This window comes from Alligator mississippiensis, chromosome 4 (assembly GCF_030867095.1).
Source record: "Alligator mississippiensis isolate rAllMis1 chromosome 4, rAllMis1, whole genome shotgun sequence".
NCBI classification, from domain to species: Eukaryota; Metazoa; Chordata; order Crocodylia; family Alligatoridae; genus Alligator; species Alligator mississippiensis.
The window spans coordinates 69902742-69925050 of NC_081827.1; the positions used below are offsets into that span (position 1 = coordinate 69902742).

Sequence of the window (22309 nt, forward strand, 5' to 3'; positions counted from 1 at the left end):
AGAAATTTCAAAAAGGAATCAATAAAGTTGATCTTGTGAATTGTGTAGCTAGTTGCATTCTAGACAGTTATAATATCATGTGGCTGTAGCAGCCTGTGTCACCCATAAAAGGATCTCTCAAGCACCCCAGGGTTCCATGACTTAGAGAGTAGATTGAGTTAAGGAGCCTAGAGGCTAGAGATTGAGGCTGAAAAATGAGGTAGAATCCAAGTCTAGAAGTTGGGAGGAAGGGAAATCAAAATTGGGCAAGGAGCTGAGATGAAAGATTGGGACTGCCTTGGAAAGGAGAGTAAAATTTGTAGAACAATGGGAAGAAGGTGGTGGAGTAGAGAGGTGACATCTGGGGTATAGACACAGAACAGGGACTGGCTGGGCAAGAAGATTGGGACTAGTCAGATGAGGACATTGATTTTAGATGAGGAGCATTGAGACTGGAAGACTGGGAGTCAAGGAGGATGTGGAATGTGAATGAGCGAGTGAAATTTGGAAATGGACTGATAGACCGCTGACAGACATGGGGGCAGAAAAAACAAAAACAGCACATGCCCGGAAGACCTGGCTCACCCAGTGTTTGTATAGATCGTGCAGTTCAGCAGGACTTTTTGGCACGTTTACCTAATAGCTAGATAAACGTGCCCAAAAGCCCTAATTTAGCTATTAGGGAAACATGCCAAAAACCCTGCCTCTTCTGAGCATGCACTGCGCTTAGTGCGGGGACATGCTGAGCTGGAAGTAAAGTGCTGGTTATTTTTTGTTTTGTTTTTTTTCACATCTGCAAGCAGCCATAGATTGGGATGTTAGGAAGGAAACTGGGTCTTGGTGAGCAAAGAGCTAGCATGCTAAGGTGAGTGAACTAGCAGAGACTAGAACTTACTGGCAAGGAGAGCTGAACTGGCATCAGCAATCTGAAAGTGAGCTGGGGCAGGGAGATCAAACCTAGGAGGGATGAGCAGAAGGCTGTACCTATCAGACCAATCTGTCCCTGCCCCAAAGCCTGGAATGGACCAAAGGTCTTTGAGTCTTATCATTCCATGTCTGACTCAAGTAACAGAGAATAATGTGACAGATACTGATATTCAAAGCTTCACGCTAGGCACACAGAGGCAAAGATTCTGTGGAAAAAAAATGTATGCTACTGTAATAAAATACTGATTATGTACGAAGAGGCTAGACTTAAACTGTACAGACAAGATTGCTTCTGGAATTTCCTACATTTTTGAGTACTTGACTTTGCACATTCCACAATTATGTTAACAAGAGAGGAGATGCGCAACTAACGAGTTTCAGACTGGCGTATTGAGATGCAAGGGTGACAGATAATTCTTCTACACTTGTTCTCCTCCAACAGCCACATTAACTACCACATTTTAAGTTGTCAGAGGTCAGCAACCTACAGCCATTGGATTTGGCCTGTAGAGGAGGTCTTTGGCCTAGTTGCTTTCCCTTGCTGCAGCATAGAGAAGCACCAGCAGTGACTGGGTCTTAGTGCCTGTTTCCCATTTGCCTTTGACCCAAACTGGGTCACTCTGACCCACAAGGGCTGTCAGCTGCTAGAATACTTCTTAATTTCTGTAATCTTCGTATTGTTAAATAGCTTCTGTTCTCTGCATCAAAGATGGCCATATTCCAATTGTTGGCAAAGTAATTGCATTATAATTTATGAAACGTGGGGATCTATTTAAATCAAAGGGAGCTGTGTGAATAAAATATAATTTTTTGCTGCTTCTGTAAATAGTATCTACTTAACCCTCAGTTCCTTTCTTGGGAAAATATTTTTTTATGATTTATTTTTCCATAGTGAAAGAAAGCCATAGCATATTCTTGCTGATTGAATCACCTATTCTTGGATGTGCACTTAGATAATTGGTATGTTCCTCAGATGCCTTAGACTCAGATTTTGTTTAATATTTTTTGCTTATTTATTAGCTACAAAAATGATAGGAGGAAGGAATACGAGTTGTGATTTAACTTGGATTATCCATCTTGCTTTGGAACAGAGTTGCCAAGGCTCTCACCCTTGGTGGTGATTATGAAGCTGTTGTAGTCTCACAAACCATAATCCCTGTAAAAGGATAATTAAGTCTAAGCCTTAACTATCTTTTGCAGAGTCTGCACTGGTGCCAAAGTATTTTCAACCAGTAATTAAAAATGAATATGAAGTGGCGACATTAACTTTTGAAGCACAAGTGAAGTAACTTCTTTGAAAACAAATGGTATGCTACCAATTTACATCATTTGTTTACAAAAACAAAGCTTTATGAATGAAAAGGGAAAAATCTAGTCAGTGGTACTTATGAAGCATAGAGTGTTATAATTCTTTAGATATTGAACTTCAAATTGGTTAACTGTTATAAATTTGGCTTTAATTTATGTGCAGTTGCAATAGGAGGTCCTTTAGCTGTTGAATATTAAGGTTAAAGGGAAAACTCATTACCTTCTGCCATAAAAATACGAATTAAAAGGAGCTGAAGAGTGTGTGCGCACGCACGCATACACATGTGCATTGCAAGTACCAAGGCTGAAAATTTTAAATGTTTCTTTGAAAGAATAAACCTTTAAGAGCTCTACATTGTTTTAGACAGGGAGAAAAGAAAACTTACCCAATTGAACTGTTTTTCAGCTATCATGATCAGAGAGGCTAGATGAATCTGGAATTTCAAAAGACACAGGTTATGGTCCACAATACTGTGTTTTATATAAGGTAATTTTTACTAAGGTCAGTGTTTTAGGGGAGCCACTTAAAGATATGGCTTGAATTTTTTGAAGTTGTTGTGTACCTTTGTTTCTTATTTGCTCCTTAATGGGTTCTATGGTTTTTGGTTGTAGTCATGTTGGTCTAAGGGCATAGGCAGGCAAGTTCTTTGAGTGGATGTACAGCATAGATTTCCTATGCCTGAAGAGGGTGACTGCAGCTGAAGAGGGTGACTGCAGCTTGCTAAAAATTTTTTTCAACTACTCAGTTGGTCTAATAAAAGATATTGCATCTACCCAAAGAACCTTGCTTGCCTAACGGGTTCTAGAAATTCATAATGCATCTGAAAATTTGGACAGTTTCATTTTTTGGTGGACAACCACGAAAACTATAATTTCCTGTGCATTCAGGTGGAACTATACTTCTTTACTTTTAAATAACTAGCTTTGGAATGTGCCTTGTAATAAAAACTCTTTCCTTCTAATTAAATAAATTGTTACACCTATTCCTAGATATTTTAGGACTTTGATACCGTAATTTTGCAGAATGTTAGTTTTGACAGTACAGCATAAATGCATAATAAAATATTGGGCAGTCGGAGCTAGTTAAATGGCCAGCATACTGCATGTATATGCCTAAATTTAGATTTTTGATATATTACTGACATTTGCGACATTGAACTCTACTTTTTTCATAATAAAACCAATTTTAAGCATTTGTAATAGAATTCACTATTTGTTTGAAACAATTTTGCTTGCACGACTCTAGCTATAAGTTTTGAAGCTTCCCAAGTGTTACATCTTATAACATCTTATTAAACCCACTTTAGTACTTTTTATTGGCTGAAAGTTTAATGCATTTTGGTGACACTGTGGAGTTTAGAAAAATAACACAGCAGAGGATAAAGTCAAGTGGTTTGTTACAAAATAAGCTGCTTGGATAAGTCATAATTTTTAAAACGAGTTGAGAAACAGCCTTAATTATTGTACTCATTGGCAATCAAACAGTAATAGATGACTTATTGGCATAATTATTTTAACTGATCCTTTAGAACTTTAAGTAAACCTCAGGTCATGTACCTTCTCATTTTTTAATGAGAGGCTAAGGGCTAATTTTTTTGTGAGAATCTGTTCCATATTGTGGTTTGTAAAGAAAAGGTGTGAAACTTGTTTTTAGAATTTTTAAGGTTCCCACATAAATCCAAAGTAAGTGATTGAAGATAATGCAGCCTTCTTTCTAGATATTCTAGGATTTAGTACAAATGGCAGGCAAGGTCATATATGGTAGTAAGATAAATAGAAGAATGAGTTCCTTAATTTGGAATGTCCTGGTTTGAGATTTATGTTAATGTACAAAATTAACATTTGGTTTTTCAAGCTACCTGCTTATATCCTGAATCAGACCTTTTCTGTTTTAAGTGTGCTTGTGTGGGAGAGCTCTGTACAGATTTGCTTCAGACTTTAATTTTGTTTTGACATGCATCATGACAATTACAAAAGTCTGTATAACTGATATGATTTTAAAAAAATCTCTTAATGTGTTTTTTCTAGATTAAGGTATGTCCAATAGAGAAGAATCCAGAGAGTTGTTTAGATGTGGCTAAAATGTATAAATATTCATAAGAATTCATTTCAGTCTCTTTCTCTTGAAGATCGTAGCAGGAATTGTTCCTCTGAGTGTTGGGGACGTGAAAGATGTTAAACAAACGTGTACAGTAGCTCCCTTCAGTATTTAATCAGTGAGCTTCATTTGGGTCTCTTGTCTTGTTTCTTCTACATACCGTATTTACTTGGATCTAAGATGACACCCCCCAGACCCAATTAGATTCTATATATGGAAGCATTTATATTTGTTATAATTTTCCAGGTATAGAATCTTATTACTGGAGGGTTGTCTTAATTTTGTTCTCTTCACCCACTGCTACAGCAGGGAAGGCAGTAGCTGGAGAGGGTCAGGAAGCCCATCTTGCCCTGTGCCCCCACTTTCACCTGCAGCCTTCCTGCCCCTCGGCCACATGCACCCCCTACCCGCAGCTGCCCCCAATCTGTGCTCCTCCATCCCAGTCCCCACAATCTCTTTCCCTTTTTCCTTACTCCCCACAGTTTCTGCCTCCTGCCCCTACTTATTGTCAAGATGCTGCTTGGGCTGTGTTCCCTGCCAGGTCATGGAGCATAGCATGTAGAATTGCAGCCTTTGCTGGGCCATGCAGCAGGGTTGGTGATGCTGATTAACTGGGCGGTGGACGGAGATCTCCAGTACTCCATGCCAGGAGGGAATCCAGCCTGAGCTGGAGATAAATTGCACCTGACAGTACAGGGGGGCTGAAGCTGCCGAGGGCAAGTGAAGGGGTGGGGGAGCAGGAGGCTGCTGTGGGTCTGATCCTGGCTCCAGCCGAGGCTCAAGGCCGAAGAGAGAGCTGCAGCAGCTGCCTGCCCTTCCCTCTGCTTTGTATGTGAATATAAGGTGAGGGGATTTTCCCCCCATGCTGATTGGGGGGGGGAGGGGCACTTCTTAGATTCGAATAAATGTGGTATGTATAAAATTGAGCTTTTAGTTGCTTTTGGATACCTGCAATATTATTTTGGCCTAGATAGAAATGGTATTATAAGATCAAAATATTATCAGTTCTTACTCTATAATAATAACAGATACGATAAAAAATAGAATATAACTGAATTTCCATTGTAAACTGGAAATTTTTATTCGGTCTGCCGTCTTCCTCCTACCCACTACCTCACCTGTTTTAATATGGCAGCCTGGACAGACAAGGTAGTCTGGCTTCTTTAACAGTAAAATTGCCTACTTATAAGGAGGGATTCTGGTTTTCTCTGATGTAAAAAAAAAAATCCCCAATTTTCTGATTAAAAAATGTAACCCAAAATCTACATTTTCCTGTAATTAAAGTGAAACACCACTATATATATACACATATTAGTGGCATTTCATTTTAATAACTGGAAAAATATGGATTTTGAGTTCCTTTTATAAATCTGAAAATTGGGGATTTTTTTTAAATTGGAAAAATCCGGGATCCCTACTAAGAGATTATGAACTTTTAAAGCTTAGTCTCAATTTTGAATATCTTGGAGTTAACAACTAATTTCTAAACTCCAGCTTTTTAGAAAATACTACATGCCTGCAGCATTAACTTTGATTTAATACTTTTTTTTGTTGTTGGGGGGGTATAAAATAAATAAGCTGCTCAGCTAAACTGCAGTTTAGAGGAGCAGAAGTGGTACTTGTATTTCCTTAGGTGTGGGTATTCCTCTTTCTTTTTACATAGGAAGATTGTTCCTGCTCATAAAAATGCTCCACTTTGGGTGCCTGTTCATTTTGCCCCAAGTCTTATTTTACCCTGACGTGAAAAAATTACAGTTCTTGAAATATTCTTGTTTTCCCATATGAAACTTGCCTAGCTTGCAGTGTTATTTTTATGACTGCTGTGATAACTGGAATAAGTTAGAAGCAAAACATGATTGGGCCCCAACATTCAAAATCCTAGAATGTTTCTGTGTACTACAGACAAACGTTGCCAAGTTTCTTAAAAATCACAGATTATTCTTCTAAAGAAATATTCAAATAGAGTATTAGTCAAGAGGTGACTCACAGGGTCACAAACTCATTGAGCTGCATTTGATCCATCTCCACCAGTCAAGGATAGTTGAAAACTCCTGGTCTGCCTTGGGCCAGGAGCACTCTTTCTCGTTACAGTTTGGTCTTTGCAGACAGTTAATAAGAGTAGATATTTCTTGATAATGAAAGGACAGACATTTGATTTGAAAATCTTTGTATTATGAATAGCTTTATGTAACTCTTCTGTAAGAAACTTTGACAATATCTTTTAACTATTAGAAAAAACCCCCATTAATAGTCATCAAGATTATTTTGATTTTACAAAATAATATAACATGAGGGCAAACTTCCTCAAAGTGTAAGATGGAAGCCAGTGCAACTTGCCTCACTATGTTAATTAATATTCTTGGCCTGAACTACCTGTAAAATGCTTGGTAATTCTGTTTTTCATCATGCTAAGATCCACAGATCCATTGTAACAAGCATTGCAGCCTGCTTCCTGTTTGAGGAAGACTTGGGCGCAGTGTCATAACCTCTATAGTCCCCTTTTGTTTTGTCTGCCTCCACAGAGGCAGAAGAAAGATGATAAGCTTCTGAGCCTCATACATTTAAGCTGCCTGGCAGGAGCTTCTCCTGAAAGAGACAACTGGTTAAAAAAAAATCTTTCTTCTGTTTGTTGTTTTCTTGCATCTTCCTTTTGGTTTTGCTTATTATTTATTCCTTTAACAAATGCAGTATTTAAGCTGAGACACTACACCAGTCCTTTTTTCTGGGGCATGCACATTTTAGTTAGTCGGGTAATGCAGCTCTTGGCTACATTTTAGTTTGAGGCTAGAAGGGTTGGGAAGTTTGGCCACCCCTTCAGGAAGACTTGACTGTGGATATACTATATCTAGCTGGCAAAATTGAGGTGTACTATAATTATCCATCTTTTAAAAACAGCAGTGAAGAGATCCTGGCACAGGGTAGTAATCAATGTACAGATCTAGAGTAACAAAAGAGAACACACAAATGGAAATTCTTCCATAAGGAAGATGGCAAGCTGTTTGTGGCAGAGGTAAAAGATTAGATACATAAATCTAGTAGAAAATAAGTTGTTTAACCATGATCTGCATTTGCATGTACTACACTAGCAAATTGCCCATGAAGAATGATGGGCAGGCAGGGACATGGGTCCCCATGCCCCCCATTTGCCTCACTGCCTGGCCCACCCAGCGGCAGTATTTGCGTGGTGCCGTGCCACTGTCAAAGCAGCAGCAGTGAGGCACAGAGTAGAGGCTGAGCACAGCCCGCAGCTGCAGCCCACCCTTGCCCCATGCACAGACCGGGGGCCCATAGACCTCCCCCCCTTGGCTCCCCGGCGCCCTGCCCCTGGAGGAGCTGCCAAGCTCCAGTTGCCCCATGAACTGGCCGGGCTGGGGCCCAGTCACTGTGAATGGGGCCCTGGCTGGGCCAGATTGTGGGGCGATTAGAGCCTAGCAGCTCGTCCAGCAAGGTGGCACAGGGGAGTCAGGGGGGCGGGGGGGGGCACATGCCCATGTGCCCTTCCCGCTGCTCCACCCCGTGCCGCCTCCTAGGAAGGAGGGGGGAGGCTTGTATGCGGCAGCTGTAGCTGCCACCCGATGCCCCGCGCTGCTCCTGCTCAGTGTCTGGCCACACATGCCTCTTCCCGCAGCTTTCCATGAAGTGATGAGAGGAAGCTGCCTGAACACAAAACATTTGTTTTTATAAGGCCAGGAGAGTCCTTAGTTTCTACTAGTTCAAATTCAAATCTGGATATTGCCAAAAGTAAATTTGGCTATTTTCCCTGGTGGTCAAGGATTTGGTTTTTCTAACTGGGGGAGATTTTTTTACTTGAAAGAATGGCCACCTCTATACAAGTCCTTCATAGGCAGCCAGGTGAAACACTAAATTTCTCATTGTAAATGCCTCACCTTGCTTTCAGATGCAGTGCAAACACGGACAGCTAACTATTGCAGGTAGGGTTATTTTGATTGCATAAATCCAGTGGCCTGACAGGCTTCACCTTCGGGAAATACAGTGCATGAAACATTTTGTATCCTGTTGCATAGGGATGGGACTTTGAGATCAGAGGCCTATGTCAATTAGTCACCAGCTTTTAGTTCTGCAAAGGGAAACCTCTGAAAAGCTGAAGCCATTCAGGTTCATTAGAAAAAATATTTTAAATGTTGGCTGTTGTCAGATGTGATAGCAAGAAAGGAATACAAGCCATGTGGTTAGCTAAGTACACAGGATGAGCACTGCTCTGCATGTAATAGCTAGAGCAGGTGCAGGGTGCGAAGTTGAAATTGGTAGTTGTTCTCACTGGCCTTGGGGCTCATTGGGAGCAGTGCAGCTATGGTTTGATGCCAAATTCCTTCAAGTTAAGAGTCAGTAGTTGCCCATAGCTTTGGGGCAAATGAGGTTATCAGACATTATCCAGAGGGAGTTTTCTGTGGAGCTGTACAGTAATTGGATGAGTGATTTCCCCACATTTTGATGTTGGATAATAGAAAGGCTAGGATATGAATTAAACCATCCCTATAGTTAGAGTTAACCAGCTGTTCCTGGCATGGTAGCTGTATTAAGCTGAAGTCAGGCAGAAGATAGCATAGAGTAGCAACTTTAGAACTAAGTCTTTTCTTTCTGTTGGTCCATTCCGAGCATCTGATGAAGTAGGTCATTCCCTACCAAAGCTCTTGCCTCTGAACTAGTTCGCCTCTAAGTTTCCACCCTGCTCTACCTTCTATCCCTATATCGTTGTGGGTCAGAATTATACAAAATGTTCCCTGTTCTTTTGCAAGGCTGTGAGAATTAAGAGCACTTGGGTGATGACTATAAAAGGAGATAAGTGGTGTCTCTAAAAATAAGGTCCTAGTTACACATTGCACTTTTGAGCTGCTCAAATGTTGACCATGTTAGTGCTAATCCAGGTTTCAAGTAATTGCACCTTAAGGCTAAAAACCTTCTGACTGTCCCCTACCAGCACAGTTGTGACTTACCACTAGTGGGCTGGTGAGCAGGGGCCTGACTAGGAGCTATAGCTCTAAGTTGCTACTACAGGGCTGGTGAGCTCAAACAGGCTTGTATCCCTGCTCTAGGTGGGGGAGCGGGGGTGGGGGTGAGGCACTGGGGTAGGAACTTGAAGCTGGGAGATGGAGAGTTAATGGGATGGGGGTGAGTAATAAAATGGGAGATGGAAAGGAAATGGGACTAGGCGAAGGGTGTGAAATAAAGGAAGTCGGCCACTGGAGGATGAAATAAAAAGAAATAAAAATTTTAAAACAAACAGGAAGTAAATTAAAGAACATCTCATGTTTTATTAATTTGTGATTTGGAATTGGGGTGGGAGGGTGTTGGTCATGTTTCCCAGGGTGTCTGGGAAGTAGGAGAAGTGAGGGAAGGCACTTTGGGAGGAGCTACCGCCCCTGCCCTGGGAAAGAAGCCCCAGTTCATGGGAACTCTGGCCCCCTATCTTGTTTCCTCCCCCCCACCCCCCTGCTGCCTCTCATAAGACCCCACTCCTGGACCCGTCTGTGACCAAGCTAGTTGGCATGTTCTCTGTAGGCTGTTTGCGTGGGATTGCACCTCTGATAGTGGGAAGGTTGCACTCCTGGGGAAAGGAAGGGGAGTTAGCTTGATGCCAGAACTGCTCTGTGGGCAGTAGAGTTTGGGGGTGGAAAGCTTGTCCACAAACAACAAGAGGGTGGGGGAGGGGACACTGAATCCTGGGATGCTGGAGGACTGCAGCTGGGGACCCTCATCTGTGGGATGTGGCCACACTTTAATGGAACACAAGCAATAACACAGATCAGAGAGAAACTTGCTCTGGAGGGGCATAACTAAGCCTCCTAAAGTGCTCTTAAAACTAGGTTTGGCTATCAATGTGTGGATAAATCCAGGGGTTAAGAGTTCCAGGAGCCACCTATAACTAATGTGCAACAAGGCCCTAAACATACAGTTCTTACTGAAACCTGTCAAGATGCTGATTCTCCTATGCAGAAGAACCAGATCTCACATAAACAGTCTCTAATAATTCCCTTTTCCCCACCTGCGTCTCATTTCATCCCTTTTGTTGTTCAGTGTCCTATTGTGTGGTCTTACCGTGTGAATACATAGAACTGGATTTTTTGAAGGAACTTCATTTAGTGAACCAGGCAGACTGATCCTTTTGTTTGTTGACGTCTAGGGTTTATGGAAGAGGTTTGTCCAAATCCCAATTCGATTCAGGGGATAGTTACCAGAAGGAGAGACCAGAATATCTGTTTGCTAGAACATAGTGATTTGATGTCTCCAAAGCACTGTTCTTTCCACAAATGATGCATTTATTCTGGTTGTGACAGTCAACATGGCTGGGACTTTTGTAAATTTGAGAGCTATAGCTTCGACCCTCCTGAGAAAAATATCAGCTGCTTTCAGGGCCGGAACATTTCTTTTCTGTGTACACAGTCTGTCCCAGAGCTGGATGAGATGTAATTAATATAAAAACCACTTTATGCACTTGTGCGCAAATCAGATATCTGTTTATACCCACATGTTGTCCTTCAGTGTTGATGCATCACAACTTGTGAAAAGGAAAGGGAGACTGGCACCTGGGACAGTGACTACAAGGACGATCAGAAGTAGAATAACTTTCCTTACCAGGAAAGTGAGCTGGCTAATGCCCAGGGGAAACCCGTTCTTCCAGCTGAGCCTGTAACCATGCAACAAAATCATCTGATGAGGTACTTGAAGTCGGGGGGGGGCGGGATGCAAGGGGTAATTTTACAAAAGGGAGTGCAGCTTTATAAAAGGTTCTCACCACTCATTTTAAATAGGAGGAAACAAACCATGAAAAAACACGGCAGAGAGAGAGGAAAGGACATTGATCAAAAACCCCAGACGCTCTGAATGGTGAACCAGGGATTTGTGCACAGATTTTGTACAGTAGCAGCTGCATGGGAAGCCATGATGGTATTTTTCTGAACTGGTGGTCTCAACATTTTTTTTAAGGGCATGATGAATACTTATTTCTTGTTTACAGAGCCTGTTCTAGTGTAAAAGCCCCAAAATGTCCTCTGACAGGCAGTGGAGCCCCTCTTGGAAAACAGTCTGCCACCTCACTTTCAAAATAGTATTTCTGGTGACTATCCCCCCTGCAAGAATCTGGAACAGGTTCCTGGCACTTGTAGAACAACTATTTATCTTGAGCTACAAAAGCAAGTTGATGTTGACTTATTATGTAAAATTCATCCCAAGGGTGGCTTCCAAGTTTTATTTTAAATCCGTCAGTTTTACTGTTCTTCCTAAAGTTACATTTCATGTGTGCGGAGAAGAAACTACATACTATGGTTGTATTCCATTACAACTATATACCCTATTTATCTGGTCTTTTTTTCATATGGGGTATACCTTTGATGTTTTTACAATTGAGAGGTAGTTAGCCATGTTAGTCTGAAGTCAAACAGAAGGCAGTGTAGATTTGCACTTTATAGATTAACTACATCAAAGACATATAGCATAGGCTTTTGTGAGCCTGAGCTCACTTCCTCTGATACTATTAAAGGACCTGTACAGTCACTCTGATTTAGTTAGTCTATAAAGTAGGTGCAAATCTACCCTGTATTCTGCATTACAATTAAGCATAATGTACCTGAAATATACATTTACAATACCATGTAATGGAATTTATTTAAACATAGAATTGCATATAAGTGCTTATCTGCTGCAAAATCGGCCTATGGGAAAATGCAAAAAGTGTTTTGTTAATTTAAAGAATCAGTGGAAGCCTGCTTTAATACCAATGGAAATTACAGCCTTCCTAACAGCAGTTATTGGGTAGAACTTACCTGTCTGAGTAGTCAAAAGCAACAGGTTAGCCCTGTTATGAAGGCAGGCATGGAAGACAGTAAGCAAATCTTCTTTAACAAACCTATCCTGAAGAGAAAGCTAGTCTTTAAAGCAATTTTGGGAAAGTTTCATCATCAAGTTTCAAGTAGTGTCTAAGGTCCAATCAAAAATAGGGTTCTATTATGCTAGACACTATAAAAAAAAATTAGGGTAATAGAAGATGCTAACTGCATAGGACTTGCATAAGGCTGTGAGAAGAAGGGATTTGATGCACAAATGGAGTGAAGAGTGTCATGATGAATGTCATATCTCCAGTTTTTAGAGGGAGAGATTAATAGAAAGGAGGTAGGGAAAAGGGTTGTGCATTAAGGTAAGGGAGAAAGTAAAAAAGAAGCAGTTGTGGGGTGAGACCAAAGTGGAGACTGTAGGGTAGCAGGAGAGTTGGAGAAAATGACCAAACATCATAGACCAGTGAAAGTAGAGACAAAACAGTAAAAAATAAAATTCAGAATGCTCTAGGTCCAAAGGTCTTTGCTTTAACTGCCTCTGTTCCTGGTCGCTGCAGTTCTTGGCTGCTGCCTCTTGTGTTGGGTGGAAAGAAAAGGCATCACCTGGGTCATAGTGCTACTAGAATAGTGGAGTCCCACAGGCTTTTGGTGGAAGATACAGTCTGGTCTGTCTCACCTCTTTCTTTGCTTCTTATAGCAATGTTTGTTTCTGCATTTACTGGTTGAAGTCTCTGGCTTCTCTCTGCAGGAGAGCTACAGAAAGGGAGGAAACTTCTGGGCCCAAGTAGAGAGAGAGAGTCTTTCCCGTGGACAGTTCTGGGAGAAGGGGTGGCCCTAACTGAATCCCCATTGTGCCCATCTACACAAGACGTTTACTGAGGAGTAGACGAGGAGCAGACTAATTAGCTCTGTAGTAAACTTCTCGGCACCTACCCGTGCTATGTTATTAGGCGTGAGTAAACTAATACATTCCGCAGCAGGGTAGTACTTGCAAATACAAGTAGTACCCTACTGCAGAACTTTTTTGTGTGTGTGTTTTTTGTTTTTTTTTTTTATTTTTTTACTCCACAGCAGCGAGCATGTAGACACTGACCTGGCTGGCTGGGACACTGGGTGCTTCAGTACAGGGGCTGCCTTCTGGTTAGTCCCTCACTAGAGCACCCTCATGCCCCAGCCAGCCCATCCATAGCACGTTGAGCCAGGTCGGAGCAGCCCTGGACTGGCAGGCTGACCCCGCCCCCCTTCCTCCTTCCCCCAGGACCCCCTGCCTGCTGAGACTGCTCTGACCCAGCTCAACATGCTGCAGTCCAGGGTGTGTGTGTAAACCTGGCACCTGGGAGCAATAAACTCTGATGCAATATGTGCTAGAGTTTATTCCATCTAATTAATATGCACGTATAGATGTGCCCATTTTATCCTCTTTCCCCAATGCAGCCATCCCTTTAGCTGCCTCTGGTCCTACCAGCTGGAGTATCTGCCTGGCTTTACTCACTGAAGAAAATAATTGACAGTCTCTGGTGATGCGTATCACCCCACTGACTTACTGAAACATCCATTAGTTACAGATGCCAGAAGGGCCAGTTGATGCTGCCAAGGTATCACTCAACTGAATCGGAAATCCTCTTGGCAGAGTTGCAGGAGAGGGTACTGGATGTTTGTTTTGTTTTTGTTGTTTGAAAAAAGACTCAGGAAAAACAGACCTGGAGTCAAAATGAGAGGATAAGGAGGAATGAATCTGGTGGCTGTTTTCAGTAACTGTGCTTGAAGTGTCAATTGCTGCATGATATATTTTAATTGGAATATACACTCCTTGAAACTTTTTCTTTATTTCTAGGTACAGTGAATGTTTCTGTTGGTGTAAATGGGACACTGTTTGCAAAGATGCCAGTTTGGAAATACAGGCCAGAGCAGTGAGTGCATATTCACATCTTGTTGCAGAGTGAAGATTTTATTTGAAATCTGTCTGAAAATACAGACAAATGTTTAGTTTTTCCCTATACTGACAATTTTGTTAAGGATTTCCCCATCTCCCAGCTACTTCTAAATTGCTGAGTCAATCTAAATTCTTTTGCAATAAGAGATGCTGCAACGTATTGTATCAGAATTTGGAGGACGGGTTTCCTGACTCCTTGACAGAATTCTAGTATAGACTTGTTCTGCCAGTTATTTCACTAGCCATTTCTTCAGTGCGGGGGGTTTTGCCTATATTAACAGATCACATCTCTGGGTATGACTCCACTACAGCAGAGTCTATAGACCTGTGTGTCCTAGGGGGGGAAAAAAGGAATTTTTGTGATAAGTTTATACACTTTTTTTTATTCTGAAAGGTCCATCATCAATAAAACTGATCCATGGCTATTCTTTTCATGGCAATGCTTTCCATTTCTAACTTGATTACTTTGGTTGGAGTCCCTTCTTCCTCTACCGCTGCCCATAAAAAGCAAACAAACGAATGTACTCCAAGACAGAGAGAAGCCTTTCCTAGTTCCTCCATGTCTTAGCTGTATTTAATTTTGTTGGCTTCCCTGATGGACTGAAAAATATTCTGAAAAGTAAACAGTTCTTTTAATTTTCTTAAAGGAGCATGGCTAGTGGAATAATAAGAAATGTATTTTAATTCAAGCTATTTTAGTTTTAACTTTAGAGCTTTGTTTTTAAAAAATGTAATAGAGGTGAAGAAAAACAAACAGGGGAAACCTATTTTTTCTAATATATTAGAATCTATAATAATCTGCTGCTATGATTTCTTTCCTAGAATGGTAAATACAGAGGAAATTTCTCAGGAAATGTTGGTTTGATTTTTGTATATCAATTAAAACTTAGTATAAATTTTAAATTGGACAGTCCAAACTTTAAAATAAAAATTTAAATAGATGCAGTTGTAAATAGATGCAGTCTTACAATTTTCATTTGATCTCATTTGACCATGCTGTTGTGTAAAAGCTTGCCTCTTAAAATATATTCTATTTACTTGGAATCCAAGACAAGGATTTATTTTTTTCCTCCATTTAATATGGGTGGAGGGAAGATCCTTGTCTTGGAGTCGAGTACAAGGAGAGGGTGGCAGGCAGCCCTGGTTCTGGTCTGGGTTTGGAGTCTGAGTCTTTGTCTCTGAAACACTTCCCCCCCCCACCAATTCCTTCTGCTGCTGTTTACCCTGAGTTGTGGCTCCAGCTCTGGCCCAGGGCACAGAGTGCATTCTGGCTCTGGCCCCCACCTGGTCATACAGCAGTGGTTCAGCAGTGTCAGCTCTGGCCCTGGGACTAGAGCCTCAGCTGGGCCCAGAGCTGCTGCTGCCACTGCTTCCTGGCTGGGCAAGGGCTGGAGCCAGGATATGCTCTGTGTCACAGGCCTGAGCCAGAGCCACAGCTGCTGCTCAGGACAAGTGGTGGTGCCAGGAGGCACAGGCACTGTGGTAGAGGGAGCAGATGCCATGGGGCCACAGTCATTGCATGAAGGGATGTGGGTCCCAGAGGGCACAGAAACTGTGTGGAGGGCAGATAGTGGCAAGTGCTGGTTGTCAGGCCACTTGACTCCCCTGCTGCTCTCCCCGTTACAGCAGTGGGTTGATTTATTTAAGACAGCTCTCCAATAATTAGATTCTATACCTGGAAAATTATAACAAATTTGTTTTCTATGTGTAGAATCTAATTATTGTGAGGTTATCTTAAATTTGAAAGTCATCTTGGATTTGGGTAAATATGGTGTATGTGCGCTTTATGTAAGTGTTTTTGGTACTAAATAGGGGTGCACCGATATATTGGTCCATATCATATCAGCACCAATAAAAGGAAAATTGACATTATCGGCAATCAGCTTTTTTTGGCCGATGCGACCAGTTAACAACGCTGATAAATGCCGTGTGCACACGCACAGCCGCAGCATGCATGGAGCCAGGAATGTAGCCCAGCAGCTTGGAGAGCAGCATCTGGCCAGTGAGTCTGTGGCAGGGGAAGAGGCATAGGGGAGGGAAGGGATGGGGGGAGTATGGGGGGGGGAGTTAGATCCAGGCCCCAATTGTGAGGGAGGGGCTGGGGCAGGCACAGGCACTGCCCAGCCAGGGTGGAGTGCAGGATGGAGCCACGGGCAGCTCATCCGGGGGGTGGGGGGAGGGTGTCTGCAGCTGCTGTGTGCATCCCTGAGGGAGGCATGGAGGGCAGGTACCCCCCAGATTTGTGCGCGAGTTGCCTGCTGTGGGCTCGGGCCAGGGGCTGTGCCAGCCTCTTCCCGGCATGGGGCTATGGCTGGGCCAGGGTGGGTGGCAGCGGTGCTGGGAGGGGGGCTATGGGTTGGGCTGCAGCCACCCCAAAATTTGCTGTATTTTGTGCAGCCCTGGCCCAGCCCCCCTCCCCTGCCCCCCCCACCGGGAAGAGGCCGGTACAGCCCCCAGCCCCATCCCACAGTGGGCAGCCCGCCCTCACCCCACACACAGATCCAGGGGGCACATGCATCTCCCCTCCTGCCCCCCAGACGACCAGCCTGCAGCTCTGTCCCATGCTTTATCCCAACTGGGCAGCCCCAGCCCCACTCTCTCCCTCACCATGGGGGCCTTGTTTTGCCCCTGTCTCCTGACAGATTGACCAGCCAGATGCTGCTCTCTAAGCTGCTGGGCTACATATCGGCAATCGGATCGGTATTGACTGATCTGTCTGGTTAATTCGCTATTGGTATTGGCCAAAAAAATCTTTATTGATGCACCCCTAGTACTAAAAATGTGTAATGTTCAGAATCCATTAAAATACATCTGGTATTCGCTTGCTAAAGATCCTCTGTTTCATACAGGAGATCACATTGTTAAAGCTGAGTGAGTGACTTTGGACATACTTTAATTAAATAGTGTCTTTAAATAGCAAGTCAGTTGCATATTAAAATGTGAATCATAAACTATCACCTAGAAAATATAGTCATAAAAGAAAATTGCTCCCATTTTGCTCACCCCTATAACTTGAAGTTCGAAAGGCAGTGGTGTGTTTTTGAAAGAGGTGTTAAATGCAGCAAAGAAGATTAAATCATATTTGATATTTTTTATGCCTGCTTGCATTATGAGCAGTGAGAGAGAAGGAGAAAAGCCACGTAGGTGCAAGGACATGCTGGTGAAGTGCAATGTTATAAACTGTTAATATTTGGTCTTCTTTCTTGAAGCTGCAGCTTCTTGAAACTTATGATTACAGCTTACATTTAAAAGCTCTCCCACCTCCAGAGGAAATATTTAAAAATGTGATCATAAAGTCTAAAAATTAGATAACAAATTAAAAGAACCTAAAATTTATTTAAGAAAATGAGATGGGGGCATTTGCTAATTCATGATTTTTGCAGCCTTTGAGGATTGGCAGTACTGGAAATATATGAAAAATACAGAGGGATTTCAAGAGAGAAATTGGTAAATTCACTGCATCAGTGTTCATAAAAATATTTGAGAACTTGATTTTGATGATTAAATCAGAATCCTGGTGCGTTGGACTTTGTTCTCTAGTCTGCCATAGAACTTTCACACAATGATTTTTAACAATGGAGATTTTGTGAGCAGTAGCTTAAGAAATGCCAGTTGTAACTGAAGGTTTATTTTTCAAAGTAATTTTAGTTTATTCATGCAGAACTGTGCCTACCTTTGGAACTTTCAGACTGCAGGGCTGAGCAAACGAGGGTTCACTTTTTTTTTTTTTTGCTTTGTTTATGAATTGAATGGTAAGGGATTCTGCACTCTGATCTTTCTAACTAACACCTATTTTGGTGGTATATAATAATAGTTAAATAAGATACTCTTAACTTGCTGCAATCTAATTTGATGTTCTTTGGATTAAGTATGAAAATTCTAATGTGGTTCTAACTGGATACTTTGTACTTTACTGTTTTTTCTAAAATGTTGCCTGTCTCATGATTCAGATTTTTTTTTCTTTTTCCAGACTCACTTTTTGTTTGTCCGAAACCATGCAAATCATAGTAGAGGAGCTACTCTGTACATAGTAAGTACATGTAGTGGTTTGAATTCTATTTTTTCCAAGTCCTGGAAATGAGAGAGTCCAGTTAAAAGGGTCTTTTGTTTTTCCCAATTCGTTTATATTTTCCCTTGATCACCCTTACATTTAGGTATTTTATTTCAATGTGGGGAGCAAAGGTATATCTGGCATGGTGTACATGGCTAGATTAGAATGATAGAATAGAAAAAAATACTGTTTGGCTGTTGGTCAGTGGAGGGGCATTCATAGGCCTTTTGTTCATATTATTCCATAGAAATAATAGTATGGTATCTTTGTTGCTTTAGTTTAAGACAGAATGCTATATATAAGCCAGAAAAGGAGGAAAAGTGGCATGTTATTATCTAAGGTTAAGTTATGCTTAGCTGAGAATTAGTTGTATAGCCCTCATGGCTAATAGAAGATTTGAGTTTTAACTGCATTTGAACAAGCTGACTGAGTTTCATTCTTAGTATGTTTTAGAATTTAGTTTGCCTGCTCTTGGTCAATGAGAGCCATAATAAGAGCTCTTTTTGGATCCTTTGTTGTCTCTGAAGTTCCAAGTGGCTTCGTTAGCCAGTTGTTCATGGCTTTGATATCTTCTGTAACTGATTATTCTGATACAGATATCAGTACAGGCCTTGTGGATAAAGTGGCAGAATAGGACATGAGAGACTTAGTGCCCTGACAGATAGTACATTGATGGTGTAATTAACATGTTAATTGCACCATAAATAGCTATGTGCCACATGTTCAGCCAACTTATGGCACAATCAAACAAACCGCAAACATGTTCCACATTTTAATGAGGAACATCTTTTTGGCTGGTTTGTATCCTGCCTTAAATTGAACGTGTAGCATTTGTCCCACACCCAGGGCTGCCTGTGCTTGATTTGGACTCCCAGCTGATCATTGGAATTTGGCACGGGGCACTCTGGCACAGGCAGCCTTGGGTCCCTATTTGGCCCTGGCAGTCGTACAATTAGGATCAATTTTATATCTCCATCTCAAGTATTGTCTGTCCTGCTATACAGCTATGGCATAAAAGGACACGTGAATTTTGGGATGAAGCAAAACAAATACTCAGATCACAATTACTCCATTATTTTAACATTTGCCGGGGGCCCTGGGTTCTAGTCCCACCCTTTCTATTGGCCTCTTAGGTGATCTTCTGAAAAACTCCTTGACCTCACCTAATTGACCCTCTGTTTTCTTTCCTGAAAAACAGAAATAATGATATTGATTTCTCTAAAGCACTTCTGGTCTGCAGATGGAAAGTGGTGCATAGGTCCTTCTGGTCCAGCTCATGTCCCCATTTGACGACTGTTCAGATATGGGAGCCTGCATAGAATGCAGTGAGTGGCTTGCTTGGCTATTTTATTAACTAAAGAACCAGAATGTAAATGTGAAGGCCTGTTGCATATAAACTAATTTTTGTAATACTTTTATAAAATGATAGATGTTCCAGAGATGTTGGATATGTTTTAACATTTTTAAACACAGCATTATCATAAAGAGAAGATTGATAATAGACACTTAGTAATGAACAGTATAAATTTAATATATACGTAATACTGGTATTTTATATCGAGTTAAATTTGATAATTGGAACTCCCCTGACTTGTCTCTAAAAGCCTGAGGCTTTGCATTTATCTTTAGACTCAGGATTTTTGGTAATACATGTTTTTTTTTTTCCTATTCAGACTTGGGTTTTGCTTATCTTTGTACAGTAAATTAATTTAGGAGGCATTTATCCAAAGTGAAGTCCAGGTCTGTGTGGAAATGCACCCTCTTCTGAGTGGCCACTAAAGGCTTAGTACCTTTTGCAGTATTCTGAAGAATTAATCTTCTCCCATAGAAAATAGGCACTTAATGTGGGTATATGAGAGACCATTAAAATAGGCAGACAGGAGAAGAGGTCACTTTTTTTCTTTTTCTTTCAAAGTCACTTTTTTTTTGCAAAGGACTAGTCTCATGTTCTGGCAGTGAACATAATAGCTTGTTGTAAATGTGCAGCAGTAATTAAAATCTATAGTCATACATAACTGTATAAGCCTTATTCTTTCTAAAATTTACCAAAATTTGCACACGAGAACTCCGCATAAAATATCTCATAATCATGTCTGGGTCCAGCTTTACACAGCCAGGAGAGAAAGAGATTTAGGTGGTTGGAGATTGTGGTGGTGGGGGTAGTTCTTCATATTATCCTTGATATTGAATATTCAACAACTTGAAATAATTTCCATACTGGAAAATAATGTAACTTTGCTTGTACCAACCTGAGGGAAGGTTTTAAATCTTGTAGAGAAGGGAGGGAATAAAGTACACATTTTTACCTACATCAGGTGGTTCTTACTCCAAGTGCCTTTTCACACAGGACAGGGGTTGTCAGCTGCGGGTATGCGTATCCCCTGGGGTACTTGAGAAGGCCCTAGGGGTACATGGGCAGGCGGGGATGGGGTGCTGCCATGCACCATCCCATGCTGCTGTGCAGGCACCGCCTGCCGAGCCGGATGCAGGGGGGTGGGGGAACTCGCACGTAGCGGCTGCCACTGCTCTGCATTTGGCCGTGTGCGCCACCCCCCCCCCCCCCCCAAACCCCTCGCTCCACATCCAGCCACCAGGGATACACTGCTCCGTGTCTGGCTGCCGAGGGTACACTGATCCAAAAAGGTTGAAAACCCCTGACATAGTAAATGAAGTTTCAGTAGTCAAGGTACAAGAATGGAATGATGCTGGAAAAAAAATGATTATGCAGCTATGTCTTGGTGGATTATAACCATGTGACCTAGTTTATAGTAATTTTGCACTGTCACTTAGAATCAAAACCTAGGTTAGAGGATTGGGGATCCAAACTATGTACATATACTTGAAAAAAGCACTGAAATTAAAGTGGAAATCAACCTATGAGCCTTCTCCTGTAGTTAAATATTAGTTGAGGTGCTAATTAAAAACATAAAGCACCTAAATTTGATATAATTCATAGATTTCATAGACATTAGGGCTGGAAGGGACCTCGTTAGATCATCGAGTCCAGCCCCCCGCCCAAAGGGCAGGAAGTCAGCTGGGGTCATAGGATCCCAGCAAGATAAGCATCCAGGATAAACAAGACAATAAATCTGTAAGGGAAGATTGTGCAAAATGTTTGGATAGTGTGGTAACAAATGCACTAGAAAATAGGATAAAAGGCTCTTCAAACACCTATCTATAATAGTGCAGCTTGCTTTTCTGCATATCGGGGGAGGGAGTTCATTTTGAGTGAGGTGTGCTGAAAGCTTCACTCCGGTAGTACTAGAACATCACTGAAATTTTTAAAAGTAGTAAGTGACAATTTTCCAATGCAAAATCATTTTTGGATTTGAAAAAAAAAAAGGAATTCTTCAGAGAAGTTAATCAGCACTAACAGAGAATTAATTGTTGCTTAGTTGGGAATGATCGTGAATTGATTACATTTATTTTCAAGCAGAATGTAGTTCAGACCAGTAAGTGTTCATATATACACTCTGTTGATATACAATTTCCAGTTTCACAAACCTGAAAACAGTTGAGCCAAATGAACTATGATACAATTTAAACAAAAGTGTCATTAATAACTGAGAACTATTAAAAACCTTTAGCTAGCTGTACACCTCAACTAATAGCCATAGTCCTGGCCTAGAGGAGGGGTGTAGACAGTTTATAAGAATAAAAATCTATGTATAATAGATGGAAGAAATAGAAAGTTTATAGATTTGAATTTATATTATTATTAAGAATTTCAGAAAACTTGTAAGAGAAACAAAAGGACACAAAAAGAAATCTATTGCCAGTAAAGTTAAAGATAATGAGACAAATTTTCCAAGTATATTAGAGGTATTGACCTACTATTCAAAAGGTAAATTTATCAGCAATGCAGGAAGGACAGGAGTGCACAGTATATTTTGTATTTGGAAATAGCCAGAATATTTATTCTTTATCCTATGATGATTATGTTGTAATTATAATATTATAATGCGTTTTTCATTAGTAGCAAAGAGGATGCTAAAGAGCAGCTGCTTAAGCTAGAAATCTTTACAGCCATTTGTTAAGAGTTGGCTGGTAGAGGAAGAGGGAGCCAGTGGGTAGCAAGGCAATAAGTAACATGCTCACAGTATCTATTAAAGATTTTTTTTGTGTTTGCAACAGGACATTTCTTTATTTTTGATAAATTCTCCAGCATTACCTGAATCTTCTAATAAGTGTCAGTTACTTTATAAAAAAAAATATGGCAGAGT

At 41.2% G+C, this 22309-nt stretch overlaps 1 protein-coding gene across 11 annotated transcripts in view; it reads left to right on the forward strand.

Moving 5' to 3' along the window:
- Positions 1 to 22309, forward strand: part of FRS2 (fibroblast growth factor receptor substrate 2) — a 103389-nt gene that overhangs the window by 38904 nt on the left and 42176 nt on the right. For 3 of the 11 annotated variants that reach the window (XM_014595878.3, XM_019493498.2, XM_019493488.2), the window contains 3 exons: positions 13937 to 14012; positions 18006 to 18065; positions 19311 to 19411. The exons of 2 other annotated variants lie outside the window; for them this stretch is intronic. The gene's annotated coding sequence lies outside the window, so the exon portion shown is untranslated. Of the gene's footprint in view, positions 1 to 10813; positions 10990 to 11082; positions 11219 to 11917; positions 13055 to 13936; positions 14013 to 18005; positions 18066 to 19284; positions 19412 to 22309 lie in introns of those variants that run through there. 6 more of the 11 variants (XM_019493468.2, XM_019493473.2, XM_019493495.2 and 3 more) reach the window with 6 other exon arrangements.